Genomic DNA, 21958 nt, shown 5'->3' on the forward strand with positions numbered 1-21958 from the left:
TTGTGCACATTGACTCAACCATGGAGCAAGCTTCGTTTAGCCTTTTGCAGGTTTATTTTTTATATGTATTCAGTGGGTAGTTTCTGGCAGCTAGTGGTTTCTGGAAGATGGAATGAATTAAGGGTACCTACTCAGATGGCTTAAACTTTTTAATAGTGTTTGTGAAGACTTTAAAGTGTGTTCATTCACCTAGTTTCCAAATAGCCTTTCCCGTCTTTGTTTCCTTCTGACTAGAATTACCTCCCTGAAATTTGCATTTTGAAGAGATGGCCCTCAGTTTCTACATAAGACTAAGTAAAACATTCACATCTCAAAGGCACAGAGAAACAATGCAAGTTCCTCCTAGAAGGTGTATTGTTTCCTAAATCCAAAATTATTACAATACTTATGAGCTTTTTGAGATGAATAGGGACTGGTAGAAAAGTGGCCTTTTTCTCTTCTTGTGAAAGCTCAGTTTATAGGACAGCTGTTTTTAATTCTTTAAAGAATTGGGTTACAACCTGAATGCAATCAAGGGACTGAGACAATCACCCCACTATATTATCTTCAACTATACTTGAAATCAAAAGATTCCTGTGTTCTAGATTTAGAGCTATTTGTCTTTGGAATGTTTTTCTCTCTGGGTACATTGTTTCATTTAGCTAAGGCTACACACATAGCTAGGTTGCCTTCCCTTGTCTTGAGGTTTTTCATCACATTCCTCAGGGAGGGGCTCTACCACACAGAAAGCCAAACCATATTCTCAGAATGCATGACAAGACAAGTAAGCCACCATAGCTGTCTCTGTGAGAGAAAAAGCAGATAACCAATAAGAAACAACGTGACATTTTACCTTCCTTTCTCTACAGGGCAAGATCCAAGAGGACTGACTCTGGTAAGAATTCTCATGTTTCACAGACTTCTGCCAGTATTCCCAGGCTCCAGAAAGAGTGAGTTAAGTAGAGTGTGTAACTCCAGTATGTACCAGAATTTCATGAGGTTCTCCATTAATTTTAATTTTAGTTTTCCCTGGGCTGCTTATGGGAATAACTCATGGCAATTTACCAGAGAATCCCTCAGCGTCACATCAGCCCTAGGAGGCCATCTGGGGCCTTCCTTTGAGATGTGGGGGTGTTCAAATTGGTGTGGAAGGATTTGTATAAAATCTTCAAAGACAATCTTTCTTCCAATGTCAAAATTGATTGCAAATGAGACCTCAGTTTCTGGGCCAGTGTTTTGATGATGGAACCCAAGTAAGGTGCAAAGTGAGAGGCCCAGGTGTTGTTTTAGGTTTCTGGTCTTGGAGCCGCTGTAATTTTAAGGCTACTAACTTTGTGGACTCTTGTTTATGATCTTGTATGTCTCTGCAGAGTGGAAAGGCAATTAAGATGGACTTTTAATAGACTGAATATTCAAGTAAAGGAAAGTAGAAAGATGCAATAGGAATCACATCAATCTTACAGTCTTTGGGGTACCTCTTGTGGCTTTCACTTTTCATTAGTCTTCTGCAACGAATCTTCTAATGAAGCTCTCTTAGAATCTTGAAGCCTTTTGGAGTCTTCTGCATAAAATAGGTAGCCCATTCTATTTGATTTTAGGAACACTTGTTTTTAATTGTACTTCTCTAATGAATGATTTTGTCTAATTGGAATATGTCCCATAATGGCCATTGTAATTCTAGATTGTCTTAGTAAGACTTTACCAGTTTTGTAGGTATCTACAGCTTCCAGAGAAACAGTTCTTTGACATATAAGCAGGTATGCTGGAAGGAAGCACTTTCAGTTCCTTGAAACTTGATGATTCCATTTCTTTAGCTAGGGCTTGGCTCTCTTGTAGCCAAATTAACACCTAAGAGGAATGTGCTACTGGGTTGGTGATATTGTGGTGTTCTACAGTGTGCCTTTTGCATGGAAATTTTCTTGAGGTTGCTAGGTGATTTAGTATCAATTTAACCCATTCTATGATTAACGTATCCTAGCACAAGACTCTATAGAGTTAGGTGGCTCGTACTCTAACAGTTTTTAAGTGCTTGATTCAGGCCCATCAAATGTGACATTGGCTTCCATGAGCAATAGATCTACTGTTTCTTTCATGAGAAGTTTTGTTTATAGTGTGGATGACCTGATGGTTTTTAATAGTGTGAGTGACTTGATTCTACTTAGATTTTGATGTGCCATTGGTCAAACATTCTGAATTTCTTGTTTTAATTTATTTCCTCAAGTTCTCCAATGGTTTATGCTGTGGACTTACCTCAAAGGTTTGTGAGTCCCCCTAATGACTGCAATCCATTGCACTCATTGGAATTCCTTCTTCTTGAGTCTCCTAATGGCTGCCACTCACTGTCAAATCCTAGTATAATTATTCCAGAACTTTTCCAGGATCCCAGAACTTTCCTGGGAACTTTAAAAAACTTTGAAAACTTCCTGGAGAATAAATATGTAATTTTGCAGGTTTTTTAAAAACACAAACAGGGTAGAATCAATATAGTATTGTCACAATCAGATGGCAGTTGGTTATATTGTCTTTGTGCTTGATCTTTTTGTTTTATAAGTAAAAACTTAGTTTTAAACAGCCAATAGCTGGTTATGTTTTAGAAAGCATGATTAGATTAATTCTTTAATGGTGGCTTCAAGTTCTTCCTTGTAGCTCTAGAAAATCCACTCAACCTTTTGTAACTTTTTTAAAAACTGGAAGGTTTGCCATTTGACTTTGCACTCTGAAAGCAACGTTTCAAGCAAAGAAAAAGAGTATTTATATATAAATATAATAATAACATAATATAAATATGTACATTAAAAAAATAAAGTTTGTTTGGATCAGAATGCTGCACACAGGGCGTGAAGCTTAAATCTGAGAGTGGCTCACCCACAGCCCTTGGTACTGATGAGAGGAACAATAAGCTAAAAGGGGTCAGTGTGCATCTCATCTCATGGACTGTTAGCAGTCAGCTTCCCATCCTACTAATTGTTACCAATACCAAAGACTTAAAAAATGATAAAAGAAGACCATTTAGGTGATACAAACAAACTTTATTTAACACTTCATGAAGCAGTCTTCATTCACAGAACTGCTGAACTGTCTTTACTGAAGAACATAAATGAGTATATACAGTAAAATGATGTAATTAAAAAATCACCAATTAGGAAACAGTAATGTAAAAAATTGATTTAGGCAAGTATCCATCGACAGACACTGAGCCATTGTGTGAATAGTTGCTGGGAAGCAGATATTCATTAGCAGATATTCATGCGGTTGGAAAACATCAGGCCAGATTAACAACTAGCATGCCCATAATTCATAAAAACAGACATTATGTCTCTTGATGTTATGCAAAGGAATGTATACATTCCTTGTAATGTGGTTTAAATCGTTTGTAAATGGTTTGATCTAAGTATGATCATGAGATAACAAAGAGAATGATTTAAATTGTGGAACATTTTATACAAGTGGCCTGGATGCTTCAAAAGTATCAGTGTTATGAAAGACAAAGTCAAGAAAATTAAAAAAAGACTAAAGATGCGTGCAACCAAATACAGTGTATAATTTTTGGTGGAATCTTGTATTAAAACAAGGTTGGCAGTTCATTTTATGAACTGTTAGATAACTTATATATGGATTACATTTCGTATAATATTATTGAATCAAAGTTAAATTCCTTGGTATGGAAATGGGACTGTGGTTATGTAAAGGCAAGTGATCTTAAAGGCAAGAGGATGAAATATTTAGGAATGAGTACCATCATGTCAATGATTGACTTTTGAATATATAGCAAAGGAGAAAGAGAAAACATATTTGCCAAATGTTAACAACTGTTGAATCCTAGTAAAGGGTAAATGAATGTCATTAAAACATGGCTTTTACTATAACTTTTCTTTAGGTTTGATACTTTTGAAATTAAAAAAAATAGGGCAAGTAATCAAAAACAGACAAAATACAGAATTTTATACATTCCTAAAAGTTGTATCTTCATGAAACCCATCCATTTCGTTACCAAAGACTTGTCTTTTATAATGAATTTAATATAAGCAAAGACTTATATATGATTCCAAAGTTTTAAGAGACATTTAAGAATCTTATTTTCATGGGGCGCCTGGGTGGCTTGTCAGTTAAGTGTCAGACTCTTGGTTTCAGCTCAGGTAATGATCTCATGGTTTGTGGGTTTGAGCCGCACATTCGGCTCTGCACTGACAGTGTGGAGTCTGCTTGGGATTCTCTCTCTCCCTCTCTCTCTCTCTCTCTCTGTCCCTCCCCCACTTGCTCCCTCTGTCTCTCTCTCCCAAAATAAATAAGTAAAAAAAAAAGAATCTTTTTTCACAACAGTCATAAAGTAGAAATCAATTCTCACAAACATAATAACCCCTCTTCTTACATTAGCCTTTACAATTTACCTTTCCATGTTTCATTCGAATATGAAAAAGGTTATGGCCTTGTGCACAATTCCTTTTAATCTTTATGTGAATTTAGGAATATACTCAGTTCTTTTAATTATATGAAACAAATTCATTCAAATAATGAATGAATGTTTTCATAGTAGTTTTGGTAGTATAAGACTGGAATTAGATTTTAGCTGAGAGTAGAAGGAGACAATTCCCAATCTATACTCAAAATAATGTATTATTTCTTAGAGTAACAGAAAATAAGAAATGACAAAGAGAAAATAGCTATACACTTCAAACCATGACAGCTTTGCAAATGGCATAACAAAGTTAAAAGTATAAAGAAAATTGTAATGTTCAGATGTACAGTGAGAAGTCATTACTTATAGTCTTTTGAAGACAAAGTTTGCTTTGTGTATTTTGAAAGAGAAAAAAACTGTTTGGTACTATCCTTTTGCTTACAAACTGAGTGCTAATAATACTCCTTTTACTGACAATTGAGAGATTACACTGTGAAAATCTGTGATAGGATTGTGAGAAAGCTTAACATGTTCACTTATTTAGACCATTAAAATAATGAAAATATCATCCTTTCGTACAAAAGATGGGTACACTTGAAGCCACAACTTTTTTTCCTTCTTTTCAGAGTGGCATCATTCTTAAAAATGTTATCTCCTTCGAAAAGGTAAGCAATGCACACGAGTTTTAGAAAATACAGGCTCACATCACAGAACTGTAATCAAAGTCAACAATTTTGTACTGATTGGCATGAAAGTTTGAGTGTTAAGCTGATTCTTCTGTTGGAATCGTTTGATCACAGCAGCACTCTGCTATATTAGGCTTTCAAATTAAATGGTCGTAAGTACTCTCCTTACTGTATTGCAACATTCATGTTAATCTACTGACACTAAATATAAGCTCATTTGGCTCCTACTGGAACGGTATTTTTAAAACCGTGGGTCACAGTCTGATGGCATCAACTTTATGCATTGAGACTAGCATTTATAAATAATAAAGCAGGGTAGGATAAAACAGACCATAATACTTGTACATGTGTCACAAGAAGCAGACATAAATATTGTTAGTGAATGAGTGTGTGTATTTATGTGTGTAATTTTGCAATATAAAATGTCATGCTCTTGGTTTCAGTTTATTTATTTGTTTTTTAAGTTTATTTGTGTGAGAGAGAGAGCAGGCTCATGAATGGGGGAGGGGCAGAGAGAGAGAGAGGGAGAGAGAGAATCCCAAGAAGGCTCTATATGGTCAACGTAGAGCCTGATGTGGGGCTTGAACCCACAAAACCATGAGCTTATGACCTGAGCCAAGATCAAGAGCCAGATACTTAACCAATTGAGCCACCCACACACACCAACTCTTGGTTTCAATTTTAAAAAGTTGAAGGCAATGACTTGAATTTTCAAAGAGTGTAATAGAGGCTGCTACTTTCAGGAATTTTACTACATAATAGCAAATTTTAATGAAACATATTTCCAAGCACAGCAAGATTTAACTTACCAGTCTTACTAAAATAAAAATGGTGTTTTTATAAATATGTTATTAATGTTTTCTCATGTGGAAAATATATGCTTATCACAAACAAACCTAGAAGAAGTAGAAAATCTGATTATGAGTCAAATTGAGCATCTTATATTCAAAAGACATTTGTATTTTATTGTGGACTCTTTAGATTATTTAAATATTTAATTGTTTTTCTAGTAGGTGGTTAATACTGATTTATAAAAATTTAGATACTTATATATCCTATATTTTACAAATATTTTCCCAATTTTTCTGTAGTGTTTGAGTTTGTTTATTCAGACATTTTCAAAGTATATGTAGTGAAATTTATTATGTCAATTGCTTCTGGATTTGTCTCTTTAAGGCCTTTTCATACTTATGATACCTATTCAGTACCTATATTCTATCTTTTTCTTAAAATACGAGTATCCTACTAGTATAAACCTTATTAAATCATGGTAGATTTATAGAATATTTTAATAACACATAGAGCTAGTCTTTTAATACATTAACATTTTAAATATGTTTCTGGCTAGTTCTGCTCATTTGTTTTTTATTTTCTAATAATTAAAAAAGTGTTTTTAGAAGTTTAGCATAAAAGTGGATGAAATTAAAACTGTATAGTTTGATGATTATTCTAAAAAGACTCAGATGATAGCTGAACAAAGCTTAAAAAAAATAAGTAATCAAAGATCAAGGTATAAGGCATTACTAACACACTGTAGGAAACAAATATTCTAATACCTATAGTAGATTATTTCTGACTGCACAGGAATGTTATGAATATGGAATAAGCAGTATGAGTTGGGCCTCTTCTGCCTAACATGATGTCTGTGGAATCTATATATGCTGTTGTGTCTTGCATGATTTTGGTCATTTTCATTGCTTTATGAAATTGCATTAAGTGACTATCCCAAATGTGAACTGGCATATGAATTAAGTGTACGAATTTCATGAAGAGTATTGTTATGGACATTTTTTGTATATTGTATATTTTTTATTTTGATATTGTTTCTCCTTGGGTTAGTTTTGGTAATTTGTGTTTTTCAAGAATTTGTCCTTTTTTCATTTAAATATTCAGATAATATTGGCATTTAGATAGCATTTTCATTCTCAAATCCCAGGGTTCATTGCTTGGACCTGGTCTAGTCTTCATCTTCACTCATTCTCCTATGGTAATAGTCCCCAAATTCCTTCTGTAGTCTGGAACTCTTCTTTGCATAAAAGAACTACCTGCTTATTCTAAATCTCTACTTGGACGTCTAAGAATCTCAGACTTAACAAGCTCTGAATTTAAACTCTATTTCCCCCCAATTTTTTTTTCTTTCTCAGATGTCATCTCAGCAAACAGCAACTTTCTTTCAGTTGTTCAGGCTAAAACCTTGAGATCATCTTTTTTTTTTTTCTTTTTTTCTTGTTTCCCCTCATACCTCGTAGCAATCTCTTGGCAATATCCGTTGACTATTTTCAGAAAACAACCTCTACTTCTTCTTCCATTGCAGGCACTCTGGCCCAAGTCAAAGTCCCTTTTTGCTGTGATGATTGTGATAGCCCTTTGGTAACTCCTCATCCTTCTCCACCTCCTCTTCCTCTCTCTTCCCTCTTCCGTTCTTTTTCTTCTTCACCTTCTCCTGTTTTTCCTCTTCTCTTCCCTTCTTTCTGTGCCTTCTCCTCCACCTCTTTTCATTTCCCCCCATCTCTCACATCATGTATTTCAGTCTTCTACCCAAAACCCTTCAAAAACTCTCTTCTTAATCATTTTAAGAGAGAAAAGCCTTAAAGTGGTCCACATTACAGCTATATGATTTCCAGGTTTTTTTTTTTTTTTTATTACATTAGCCTCATCTCTTCTAATTATTCTTTCTTACTATTCCGCAAAAGACAGAACATGTACCTGTTTTAGAATCTTTTTCACTTGATTTTCCTTTGCTCAAAATATTTTTTTCTTGATCCACATGAATCAAATATTCCTCCATGAATTTCTGTATTGTATTTAAATCATAATCCCACACCAGACACGCCATAGTTCCTTCTCTGATTTACTTTTCTTATTATCTACATGGCATATTTTAACGTACTGCATACTTATATAGTATGTGTGTATGTATATATTCATTTATTTTTCACTTATTTATGTTTTTGTTTTTCTGTATCACAAGTGAGAACATAAGTGCCTTGATAGGAAGGATTTGGGTTGTATTTTCAGGACATAAAAGAACATCTAACACATGGTAGACGCTTAACAAACATGTGGTAAATGAACATTTTGGAATAATGTATAAAGTACTTCTTTTAGAATGGTTTGTGAGGCAGGGCATTTATGCTAAATTCTCCATATTTTGAAATCTAGAAATGTCTTTGTTTTGCCCTAAATTGTGAAAGAGTATTTCTGTGTAGACAACTAAAATGTTGGGATTTACTCTCAGCTCTTTGAAGATTTTATTCTATTCTTTTCTAAATTCCTTTTTTTTTTTGAAGCTTTTGGTTGTTTATTTTAAAGGATCTGTCTTTTATCACCAGGTACTTTTAAAATCATCTCTATTTTATTGGAAATTTTATAACTCCATGTCAATGTGTTAAAATACAGATTTAAAAAAAATATACTGTGCTTTTAGTTTCCACTTATCCATGTCTTTATTACCTAAAAATTGCACAGCTATGATCTATCATCCCTTTAATTTTTTCTTCTGCTCCATCTATATTTTCTATTCTTTTTTAGGTATTTTGATTAAATAAACACTAGAATTTTTAGTTCAACACTTCATATGTATTAAAATGACCTTAATATTTTACATCTGTCTCCGTATATTTTGTTCTATGGTAGAATACAGTTTATAAATTTTCTGATTTTTTTCAACAACTCTACTTTTATTATTGAATGTTTATTGATTGTTTACAAAAATACACCTCACCATGTTAAATTAGCTTTTGATATCTCATTTTTTCTGATTGCAAATTTTATTTCATTGAATATTTAATATGTAATATTTTTATATTGTTTTTGATACTTTTATATGTGAAATTCTTGTGTTATGATTGCATTTGATTTCTGTCTTCTGACTTTCACTTGTAGTTATTTGTTTCACTACCAATTTTAAAGATCTTTGTGTATGGTCCTATATTTAGTTTATCTTGTTGAATGGAAAACATGGTGGGAAATAAATCCAGTAACTCTGAGGCCTTTTACATAGCAAAATTACTAGGGTTCTAGAAGTGTGGATCATGTCAAAATACTCCTGTTAAGTGAAAGATAAATTGTTGCATCTGGCCACTATAGGCAAAAAGAAGCACAATTCCCGGTGTATCTCTTTGGATATTGGAGGCAACGTCTTCATCATTTGGATGTGTTATACTGTCCAATTTACTGAGTGACCTGAAAAGCTGCTAGATTTGAGTGGGGCCCAGAACATAAGATGGCTTTGCTACAGGTCCATCCTGCCTTGAAAACTGCTCTGCCACTTGGGCCATGTGATGCAGTAGATTCAGTGGTGCTTGAAGTGTCAGTGGCAGATAGGGAGGCTGTTTGTAGGTTTTGGCAGGCCTTTGTAGGTGAATTGCAGCACGGGCCCTTAGGATTTTAGAGCAGAGCCCTACTATCCTCTGGATAACTACTCTCCTTTTGAGAAACAGTTCTTGACCTGCTACTGGGTCTGAGGAGAGACTGAATACTTAAACTTAAGCCATCACATTACCATGTGACTTAATCTGCCCATCATGTAATGAGTCTTATTTCACCTCCTTAAAGTCGGGCATTCACAACCATGCTACATCATCAAATAGAAGTGGTATATAACATGATATGGCCTGAAGGCGTGAGAAAGTTACCTGAGAAGTGGTCCAAAGGCCCATGGCCTCACTTCTGCTGTGCTACATTCTCTCAGCCTGCAACCATGGCCTCATGGGGATTTGCCTATGATAAACTGACAGAGAAAGAGAAGACTTAGATTTGACTTAAAGATGTTTCTGCAAGATATATAGCCAACACCTGATGGTGAACAGCTTCCACACTACAACCCCTGTCTTGGAGATCTCTGAAGGATGGTAATGAAGGGAAATCTTCCCTGTGGGCAGAACTTTAAGCAGTGCACCTAATTTTTCACTCTGCTGGGAAAGAGCAGTGGACTGACATGTGATTATACATTGATTCATGGGTTGTTCTCAATGGTTTGACTGAATGTCAGGGACTTAGAAGAAACACAATTGGAACATGTAATCTCTCTGAATGGGCAAAAAACAGGAAAACATGTGTGTCCCACATGAATGTTTACCAAAGAGTGACTTCTGAAGAGGAGGATTTTGATGATCAAGTGGAGAGGATGACCTATTCTATATATACCTGTCTTCATCTCTCTCCAGCCAATGTCATTGCCCAATGAGCTTATAAACAAAGTGGTCCTTGTAGCAGGGACAGAAAGTATGCATGGCTTCAGCAACCTAGAATTCCATTCACCAAGGCCAACCTGGCTCTGGCCACCGCTAAGTGCTCAATCTGCACCAACAAAGACCAATGCTGAGTCTTCTACATGGTATCATTTCCTTATGTTTATCAGGTAGCTATTTGGTGGTAGGTTGATTATTTAAGACACTTCTATGAGGGTAAAGGTGGCATTTTGTTCTTATAGGAATAGACACTTCTTCTGGATATGGGTTTGGCTTCCTTGCATGCAACGTTTCTGCTAAAACTACCATCCATGGACTTACAGAATGCCTTATTCACTGTTCTTGATATAGCACACAGAATTGTTTCTGATTAAATAACTCGCTTTGTTGCAAAAGAAGTGAGGCAATGGTTGGGGTGCTTGGGTGGTTCAGTTGATTAAGCATCTGACTTTGGCTCAGGTCATGATCTCACAGTAGGTGAGTTCGAGCCCCACATCGGGCTCTGTGCTGACAGCTCAGAGTCTGGAGCCTGCTTCCAATTCTGTCTCCCTTTCTCTGCCTCTCCCCAACTCATGCTTGCTCTCTGTCTCTCTCTGTCTCTCTCCCTCTCTCTCTCTCTCTCTCTCTCTCTCTCTCTCTCCCCTCTCCCTAATTGCCAATGAGGCAATGGGCTCGTTATTATGGAATTTACTGGTCATACCATGTTCTCCAATGTCTGTAGCTTTCTTGATTGAATGGTGAAATGACTTTTGAATACTTCTTTACAGTCTAGCTAGGTGACAATACCTTGAAAATTTGGTTAAGATTTCCCAGAAGGCTATGTATGCTCTGAATAAGCTTCCAGTATATGGTGGTGTTTCTCCCATAGCTAGGATCCCCAGGTCTAGGAATCAAGGAGTGGAAATGAGGAGTGGTACTACTCACTATTTTCCCTAGTGACCCTCTAGCAAAATTTTTTGCTTCCTCTTCACAGTATCTTAGGCTTTACTGGCCTTAGAAGTATTAGTACTAAAGGGGTGAATGTTTTCACCAGAAGACCCAACAATGATTCCCTTGAACTAGAAATTAAGAATAATACCTGGTCATTTTGAATTCCTTGTGCCTCTGAATCAGCAGGCAAAGAAGGAAGTTACAAAGAAGGGATTCTTCTTGATTACCAAGAAGAAATTGGACTACTACTCCACAGTGGAGATGACGAAAAGTATATCTAGAATGCAGGGGATTCCTTAGGGTGTCTCTTAGTGTTTCAGTGCCCTGTGATTAAGGTTAATGGAAAACTACAACAGTCCAATCCAGGCAGGACCAATAATGACCATGACTCTTCAGGAAAGATGGTATGGGTCACCCTACCAGTTAAAGAATCACACTCAGCTGAAGTGCTTCCTGAAGGCAAAGAGAATAGTATAACCATATGACACGTAATGGCAATAAAGACTAATTTTTATGAGTATTTCCTAAAAATTCCTTATTTTGTCATGAATGTGTATATCATATATCTTTGTTTTCTTCCCTCTCTTATTCCCTTATCAGGTAACCTAAAATGTATTGACTTTATATCATAGTATTAACTGTTGTTAATTTTATATCATAATGCTATTATTTATCAAGGGGAAGAGTAAACATCATTCAAGCACTTAACATCTTGGGACTTCATGTGTTTTTGGTTGTACATAGGATAGTATCATGTTAGTATCATGTTAGGGATGGACTTGTGATGGTTAATTTTATGTGTCAACTTGACTGAACCATGGCGTGCCCAGATATTGTCAAGTGTAATCCTGATTTAGTCTGTGAGGATCTTTCTGGGTGAGACTAACGTTTGAATCAGTAGACTAAGAATGGATTGCCCTCCTAAGTATGGGTTGATCTTATACAGTCAGTTGAAGACCTGAATAGAACAAAAAGGCTAACTTTCCCATGAATTACAGGGAAATCTTTCTGCCTAACTACCATTGACTGGAATTTTGGGCTTGAATTGACATATTGGCTTTTTCTGCTTTTGGACTTGAATGGAAATATCAGCCCTTTCTGGTTGTGAAAGAGAGTGCAAGCCTCCTAGCACTCAGACTGGAACCACACTATAGGGTCTCTGGATTGTCAGCTTACTGACTGCAAATCTTGTGATTTGTCAGCCTCTATGATTGTATGAGTCAGTTTTTTATAATAAATTTCTTTCTCTCAATCTCTCTCACTATGTATAGACACCCTGCTGGTCCTGTGTCTCTAGAGAATTTCTAATACACTGATTGTAATTATATATATTTGGGTTATGTGATATTGTTCCATGAGCTGATGATATATATAAATACAAATATATTTATTTTATATATATATATATATATATATATATATATATATTCTGTATATATAAACATATCACTATATAAACATATATATTCCCCATATTATATAATTTCTGTTGATCTGTCTTCAAGTTCAGGGAATCTTTCCTCAGTCATTAGTATTATTTTCTCATCCAGTGAGTTTTATTTCATATATTTTTTTGTTTTGTTCTGTTTTACAATTTCTCAGCAGTTTGATTTTTATGGTCTCTATTTCTTAATTCAGTGTTTCTATCTTTTCATTATTTGTGACCATATAGATCTATAACTATTGTGCTTCACTTGAATACATTTCACAGGTAATGTGTTTTCACAAACTGAAGATTTGTGGCAATCTTGTGTTGAGCAAGTCTATCAGCACCATATTTTCCAACAGCAATTGCTCACTTCATGTCTCTGTAATATGTTTTAGTAATTCTCACAGTATTTTAAACTCTTTCATTATTACATTTGTTATGGTAATCTGTTATCAGTGGTTATGACTCATTGAAAAGTCAAATGATAGTTAATCTTTTTAGCAATAAAGTATTTTTTAATTAAGGTATGTTCATTGTTTTTTAGACATAATGATATTGTTTACTTAATGGACTATAGAATAAACATAACTTTTATATACACTGGGAAACCAAAACAAAAGCCATTTGACTTGTTTTATTGTGATATTTGCTTTATTGGGGTAGTCTGGAACCAAACATACTGTATCTACAAGGTATGCTTATATTTTCCTTTATATCTTTAAACATAGTTATAATAGCTGCTTTATTATCCTTGTCTGCAAATTTCAACATCTAGGTAACACAATATTATCTTTTGTTTAATGTCCTTTCCTCTCTGAATTAATTATGTCTTTCTATTTCTTTAGATTTCAACTAATTTTGGATTGTTTCCTTGGACATTGCAATGGATATTTTTAGCAACTATAGATGATCTTATGACTTTCTGATGACTATTTTATTACTATTATTATTTATTATTATTATTATTATTATTAATTGCTTTCAAGAGTAGAATTCAGTGATTCATCACTTACATGTAACACCCAGTACTTATCACAAGTGCCCTCCTTAATCCCCATCACACATTTGGCCCATCTCCCACCCACCTCCCTCCATCAACCCTCAGTTTGCTTTCTAGTTAAGTCTCTATTTTTTTTCAACTTATTTTCAAAGACCTATAATTTCACTGAGCTTGATCTATAAAACACCATTTCTCCTTTTAGCCTGAGTTGAGTTTTCCCTATGAATGAGTGTTTCAGAGATTAGCCAGGGATTTAGACAGAGAAAATTTATGGATCCCCTCTCACTTTTCCTTTTGGTATTTCCCCTCTTACGTTAAGTGGCTGCATTTTTACTAAATCCTGTCCTATGTTCTCTCATGTCAGTAGGACTTCAGGGTTTTTGTTAAATTTTAGCCACATTGAATTATAATGGCTTGAGACTCCTCTCAGGATGAGTCATAAATAATTTGATCCTGTATCATTGTCTTCCTCTTTGTGTCAACTTCCATGGAATATCAGCTTGCTTCTATCCCTCTCCAGTGCCTTGAGGAAAATGTTTATGTTTTGTTGAGTTTATAATTGTTATCTGCAGTAGTGTTGGTCGAGAGAGATTACTTGGCCATGACAGGAACAGAACTCTCTAGGGAATGGCAATTATCGGAACCCGAAGATTGTGCAGAACATAAAATAGCATAGATATGATTAGATCAAAATGAAATCCATCTTACTTCATTGTTCACGTCTGGTGTACATTTGAGAGAATATTTTCAACATCTATTCTTTTGAACATTTGTAAATTTTACTATCACATTTTACATTTCCCTAACTTAAGACTTGATATATATTATAAAAAGAAGTTCCAGACCAGGGAAAGAGGTCTTTAATAGAGTCCTGAGAAAAGTTGTCAAAGATTAAGGTGTTAGTGCAAGTCATAATATATAGTCCAAACAACTTCGAGTCTTAAAAGAAGCTTTGCTTTTTATATTACTAATATAAGCCACTTAATTGTAAAATCCCTGTGTTGACTGCAAATTCATGTTATTGGTGCCAGTTAGGCAACAAAGACTAATGAACTTTTGAGCCATTATTCATATCGCTTCGTTTATATTGTTTTCTATGATCCAACATTGGATTTATGATTCTCATCATAATTGTAATTAATGACCTCAGAAAATAATCAGTACATTATAGTAACATTTAAAAATAATTTTATTTATGTTAGGGGTGCCTGAGTGGCTTGTCAGTTAAGCATCTGACTCTTGATTTTGGCACTTGATCTTGTGGTTCATGAGATCGAGACCCATGCCAGGCTTTGCACTGAGTGTGGAGTCTGCCTGAGATTCTCTTCCTCTTTCTCTTCCCCTCCCCTGCTTGTACTCTCTCTTTGTCTCAAAATAAACATTGAAAAATAATAATTTTATTAATGATAAATATTGAATAAGTACCAAATGCATTCATTATGATGTTTATTTTGCATGCATTACTTTTAGCCATCCTGAAACTCTGAAGGTATAGTCATATCAGTTTATCAACTTTGCAAAACCAGAACAAAACAAAACTTTAACAGTCATAGAAATTAAGTAACCTGCCCAAACCATGTGGCTAGTAAGTGGTAAAATCTTGTTCAAACAAAGCCAGTGGGTTTCAATAGCAATTTACCAGATTTTATTCCCAGTACATTTATTTTCCTTTTTTAATCTTCTTTTTGTGGGACAAAGATGAAAGAAGGGCAAGAATGTTAAAAAAAAAAAACATAATTTAATAATTTATGAGAAACTGACAGATTATTTGAGCTTCTAAACCTTACATTTTAAATTGTTAATCTCAAATCAACAAAATGCCCACGTGTATGTAATCAATAATAATATTTTTAATATGAATGCAGTTGTCTTGAATTGGGAGAGTGTATACTTTTATGCTTTCTGATTTCCCATCTTTGTGCAGCATATATAGTATTATGTTGGACAGCTTGAGGACTGAAAATAAAATGATGGAATTTTAGAATTTAGTGAATTTAAAAGATTGAGAAAGTAGTCTTTCAACTCAGCAAGTTTTATTTCTCACTGTTTTATGATAAGGTTGTATGCCATTGACTCTTTTTACACTGGATTAAATTAAAAATTTTTTCAACTTAATAATTTACAAAATTACAAATGAAGACTTCACTTTATTAAAAAGAAACTTGTCTTTTGGGGAAAAATTTGCCCACCATGTCCTCTGGATATATTTGTGGGCATTTTCTCTCTATGGCCATTAATTTATTTCATTAATTTTATGAAGAAGTTTTTAAGTTACTTACATAAAACAAATGATTTCTGTACCCTGAGTAGCTTTAGGTAATCAAGCGTGGTCTGTTCCACTCTCCTGGTTCCTGGATGCCCAGCATCACTCCTTGCCCTGCAGGTCCTGCTTGCATTCATAGTGTCACAACTACCCACCACCCCACCTTAGATGAGGTGATGGTAATGGCCAACTCCAGCAACATGCAGATTGGGATTTATGTGGAGACCTAGCCAAGAAGTGGTTCCTCTTGGGGAAAATGTTTAATGTCATGTGCTTGGGGTGTGGAGTGAGACCCAGTCAGGCTTGGAAATAATTTTTATTGTAAAGGAGAAAACCCATGGAGAACCAGAAATGAGAACAAATTCAAGGCCCTAATTAGCAAACCCAAATATATCAAGCAATGGTAACATTCTTAAATGAAAATAATGGAAGTATTACTGTTGAATGGATAGAAATGGAGATATAAAGGGCAAAGATACTGATCTGGAGAGCATCTTTTCACTCAACCATGACTCTGTTCCTGATGAAGAAATTGAATCCAGTTCAGAAACACCTTTACCTCCAGCATCCACAGCCAAAGTAAACAAAATTGTAAAGAATAGACAGACTGTGGCTTCTGTTAAAAATGACCTTCCTCCAAAAGATATCAGAGTGGTTGGCTCTGCACATGAACAACCTAGTCAACTTCCTGAAAAGTCTTCCTCTTCACAACAGAATACACATGAAAAATCTAACTGTGTGAAAAAAGTAGAAAAATTATAAAAAACAAACAAGCAAACAAAGAAAACAAAAAACAAAAACAGGGAACTATAACAGAAAAAACTTAAGAGCCCGGGATGTTGATGCTACAAACCCTAATTAGGAAATTCTGTGTATGATCATAGACTTTAAAAGGATTGTAGACCATTGACAACAGCAGGTCTTATTGATGAAAATGACCATTCAGTAAAAAATAAACTCAAATGAAAGCTCTAGATGTAATCATAATCCCTAGTAAAAATATTGTAATGGTATATAAGTCTACTTTTAGTTTTGTCTCAATAAGTTACATAGAAAACCAAACATTTGGTCTTGATTTTGCCTTTCATGACTCAGATCCTAAGTGAAATGGTTTAGAAGGATTACAGGTAGACCATTAGTGGAAACTCTATTTGAGAGGAGAATGGCTATGTCCTTTGCTGCAAGTGGAAAACCTCAAACATAGGGAAGGAACGAACCAAGATTGTTCTGAAGGAATTCATGCTTTAGCAGCTTGAGATATTTTCTTAATGCCAAAGACCAAACTATAAGAAGTTAGAACTTCAAGTATATGCAGTTTGCTTTGAAATTTATAGTGGAAATGTGTTTGACTTGCTAAACAGGAAAGCAAAATTAAGAATGCTTGAAGGTGGGGTGCACCTGGAAGGCTCAGTCGGTTAAGCATCCGACTTCAGCTCAGGTCATGATCTCACACTTTGTGGGTTAGAGCCCTGCATCAGGCTCTGTGCTGACAGCTCAAGTGGTGTGATTATAGGAACAGGAGGTCAAATGTGTTGAAGATGTACTGAAGCTCATTGACATAGGCAACAGTTGCAGAACATCTGGTCAAATATCTTCAAATGCACATTCACCTTGGAGCAATGCAGTATTTCAGATTATTCTTAGAAGGAAAGGAAAACTACATGGGAAATTTTCTCTTATTGATTTTCCTGGAAATGACAGAGGTGCTGGTATTTCCAGTGCAGACAGGCAAACTAGGCTTGACGGTGCAGAAATTAGTAAAAAGACTTCTAGCACTGCAGAAATGAATTAGAGCCTTAGGTAGAAATAAACCTCCTACTCCTTTCCGAGCAAGCTAAATCACTCAGGTGTTAAGAGATTAATTCATGGGTGAAAACTCTCATGCCTGCATGATAGCTACAAAGTCTTCAGGAATGGCATCCTGTGAAAATACTCTTGATGCATTAAGGTATGCAAATAAGGTGAGAGAATTGACTGTGGATCCAGCTGATGCTGGGGATCTTCATTCAATGATGCACTGCCCACCAAATCAGATTGATGTCTTAGAGGCAGAGTGGGGTATGGGCAGTTCCCTTCAGATATCCAATGTAAAACTTCTTTGTGAACACAGTGAAGAAGAGGTTTCTCCACAATTGTTTACTTTTCATGAAGCTGTCTCACAAATGGAAGAAATGGAAGCACAAGTTGTAAAAGATCACAGGAGGGCAGTGTTTTAGGAATCTATTCAATGGTTACAAGATAAAAAGTCTCTCCTAGAGATAACTGAAAAAGTAGACTATGATGTAGGTTCATATGCTACTCAGCAGGGAGCTATTCTTGAGCAAAAATAGAAATTTTAACTGAACTCTGGAATAAAGTGAAAATCTGTAGCTCTGCAAGAACAGGCCAGCAAGCAGATCAACCCAAAAAGACCCTATGCCCTTTAAATCAGCATTTGCTGCCAAAGGATCCCCAGAACCCACACTACTGTAACATGTAATGGTTATACTGTAAGAGCCATTTGAAAGTTTGACATTGTTAAGCTTCTGTGGAAAATGCCTTGTCCCTTCATCTGTATGACATCTCGGTTTTGTGAAACACTCCTTTGTCTACAAAATACTTCTGATCCAGAAGATACATCCAAACTTTGGGAATAGTGAAAATTCTTTCATTTGCCCAAATTGTGATTTACTTTTAGAGATCCTTGCCAATTGTATTTTCTCTACGATGAAATAAGACTGTGGACTTGATCCAAAGGTGAATAGTAGGGGGAAGCCACAGCATTTCCTTTTCAGTGTTCCCAGCAAGACTGAGCAGTTTTAAGTCTTTCGTGTACATGGATACCTTTATACATACTTTGCCCACTTCTGGGGACAGCCATGCTCACCTCTTCCTGCTTTGTGCCTTGGCAAAGGCAGGTGACGCTAAATTTCTGAAGCACAGCCAAGATAAATCACAGTTCTTATTTGTCATTATAAATTACCTTTATTCTGTGTACATTTTACTATATTTGAGACATTTTTGTGTGTGACTAGTTACTTTTGCATTATGTACTGTATTATTGAATGGAACTGAAGTCAGTGATGGTGAAAATAGCTGCTGGGCCATTCTCTCTTATAAGTAGAGGAATCTGGAATTATGAGTTTTAAAATATAACAATGGTTTTAATTTTTTTAGCTTTTTCTTTGTAAAGACATAAAATATAAACTAGTTGGTATGTAATAAAAAAGTAATGAAATTTTTAAAAATTTCCTAAAATTACATGTACCTAAATTATGCCCATATAACACTGAGCTGATTTGATCTGTTCAGTTTACAGAAAAAAAAAATACCATTAGAAAGTTGACATAAAAATTTCTTTTAAGGGATGATGAGTTACCTTTTTGAAAATAAATAAGATACAATAAAAATTATCACATGATCCTGTAGATTTATTATTTTTTTACTTATGCTGCTACAACAAAGTCTAATTAGCAATGGTTATTTTATGTTTCTCTGAGTTGCAGTTTTTGAAAAAAATCATACCTTGATTTCCTGTTATATACATGACAAAGAATTGATGGTGAAAGGGATGAGTTGAAGAGTGTGAAATAAAGCATTTTCAATCATTACAGGAAGAGAAGAAACCCTGTAATTCACAAATCAGCATGACATTTCTTCAAAATTTTATTACTTCAATATTTTATTCACAGAAATTAAACCACTTTACTATTCTAAGAATAATAGGTAGTCGGATAATTTATGTAAGAAAATTAAATAAAAGATGTCAGATTTGAGTGAAGACAAAATAGTTTTTAATAGTTTAGCTTAAAATTAAGTACTAGGTAAAAAAATACATTCAGTTATTTTATTACAGAGGATCTTTACAGTATTCTACCCCTTCATTATGTTAGCTTAACACATATCCGTAATTCCCATTTTATTAAACTTAATGAGAAAAACGAAAGGATCTAGGACATAAAAGTTGTGAATTGCATATCATCATCAAAATAAAAGCTAATTCATGAGATCAGACAAAGAAAATGGGTACTAGGGTAATAACAGTTGTGTCCTAGTACTTTTCACCAAAACCTGAACACAGCCCGGCCACCTTTCTGTTGCTCCATTGCACGCTGAAAACTAAACCGAGCTCTATTAACAGATTAATGAAATCTGTTCAAGATGAATAGTTTGTCTTAATTTGTCAACTTTTCTACCCTGAAAAACGTTTGGATATGATGAGTCATATTGATCAGACAATATTTGTCATGCTATATTTTAATAAGCATTTTCATTATAAAATAATCTTCACCAAAAAAGTATAAGTATGTAGATCAAATTTAATGCATAGATTATACATGAAGAATGATTTTAAAAATGAGAGAAAACAATTAATTTTCATGTCCCTATGTTCCAGCGTAGAAGACAGAAAATAAGTTGAACATGGCGAAATACACACATAATAATTCTCTTCCCAGGATAAAAGAGGCTCTGTGGAAAAATATAGAAGTTCTATCAGGAAAGAGATTTGTGGTAAACTCCACATCTTGAAGGCTTTTCTCATTCTGAAACAAATATGTTCGTGAAAAGAAAAATATGTGATCTATTTAAAGGAACATCTGGGTAGTTAACCTGATTGGCAAAATAATTTTTTATATTTTAATTGTCTTCAAAGAAAATGTTTTTGTGTTGTTGTGTGTGTGTGCATGTACATGCGAATTAGAGAAACCAACTGAAAATAAAAACCATGATCTAGCTATAAAGCAGTCCTTTAGGCTGAATGAAAACATGCTCCTAGGGACCAATTTCCCAATTAGGAACTTTTATTAGCCTTCTAGTTCATGCTTTTGTTTGTTTGTTGAATTTCAGGAGATCTGTCAGTTAACGAAAACGTCAATTATTTATTATAAAGTTATTTAGCAACTAAGATTGAAATAGTGAAAGCAATGTATATTAGGGCATCTTAACATTTATTTGTGAGAAGGCAGCTTTCAAGTAGCCTAGGGAGAATAAATCCTTTTTATTTCCAGATTCTCCAGTGATGTCTTGCATGTAATTTAGTATCTCCATATCTCTAGGTACTTCTAAAATCTCCTATTTTAGCTGCTGGCATAAGGAATAAAATGCCTTATAAACATTTTCCTGTATTCTTCTAAGAGACTACAAAATAGGAAACACTGCATATTAGTCGTCCTGTTGACTACAGTGCATTCATAATGATAAGGTAATTAAGCACATTAAAGTAATTATTTAAAACAGATAAATGTCTTCTTGTGCCTCAAGAGGAAGCTTCTTACCGTATCACTTGTGTTGCAACTATTCAAGCACAATCAAGTTGAGTCTTCTAAATTCTTGCTTCAGGAAAAATTTTTGAAAGTTAACTAGGTAGTGATTTCTCTGAAAATTTCAATTTAAAGTCATAATGATCATGCTTACACAAAAGTAATGGCTTCCTTCAGCCACAGAGACTATCCCTAGTTGATATAAATATGTAGTTGCATTCTTCAAAATTACCACAAAATAAGCAATTTTGTAACTCAGGAATGCAACAGGAACTGAACCAAATCAACTGCGTAGTGATGTCTATCACTGTGTCGCAATTACACAGAGGGTAAACAAATAAAAATCACCATAAAACGACTCTTTCCTTTATATTTTATAGACATGGTCCAAAAGTTGTTTTAATTACCCCCCATTTTGGTCTATTACCTCACCTCCCTCAAATATCGGTATAACTTATTTGATAGTAAGTAGATAGTCTTCTATTAAACCAAACAATTTGGATTCCTTACTGTCTCCTGTTAGTCAATGTAGAAACCTGAGATTCAAACTTATTGGTTTCCTATGTAACTTGGAGAAAATCAAATATGTTCCAAAGAAAAGCCATCATACTGTTAAAACTTAGTTATAAAGGAAATATTTGTGCCAACAGCTAACTTCAATCCAGCTCATAAACACTGGCATGAAAATGAGTCTTACAGTTCACTATCCACACCATTGCCCATAATCTGATAGGCCTATAATTTAAATATGGTGCCTCAGTACAAATGTAATTGTAGTGATGGGCCACTGGTAAGTGAGGGATAATTCCAGGAGCTGTCTGTTGTCTCTTTCCATTCTAGGAC

The 21958-nt window shown here is 34.8% G+C and overlaps 1 pseudogene; it reads left to right on the forward strand.

The window, feature by feature from the left end:
* The first annotated feature begins 16266 nt into the window (after nucleotides 1–16266).
* On the forward strand, nucleotides 16267–18301 carry LOC109268208 (kinesin-like protein KIF2A; annotated as a pseudogene).
* Nucleotides 18302–21958: the final 3657 nt, after the last annotated feature.

Source organism: Panthera pardus, unplaced genomic scaffold (assembly GCF_024362965.1).
Source record: "Panthera pardus isolate Hobbes unplaced genomic scaffold, ASM2436296v1 HiC_scaffold_24, whole genome shotgun sequence".
In the NCBI taxonomy this organism is placed as follows: Eukaryota; Metazoa; Chordata; class Mammalia; order Carnivora; family Felidae; genus Panthera; species Panthera pardus.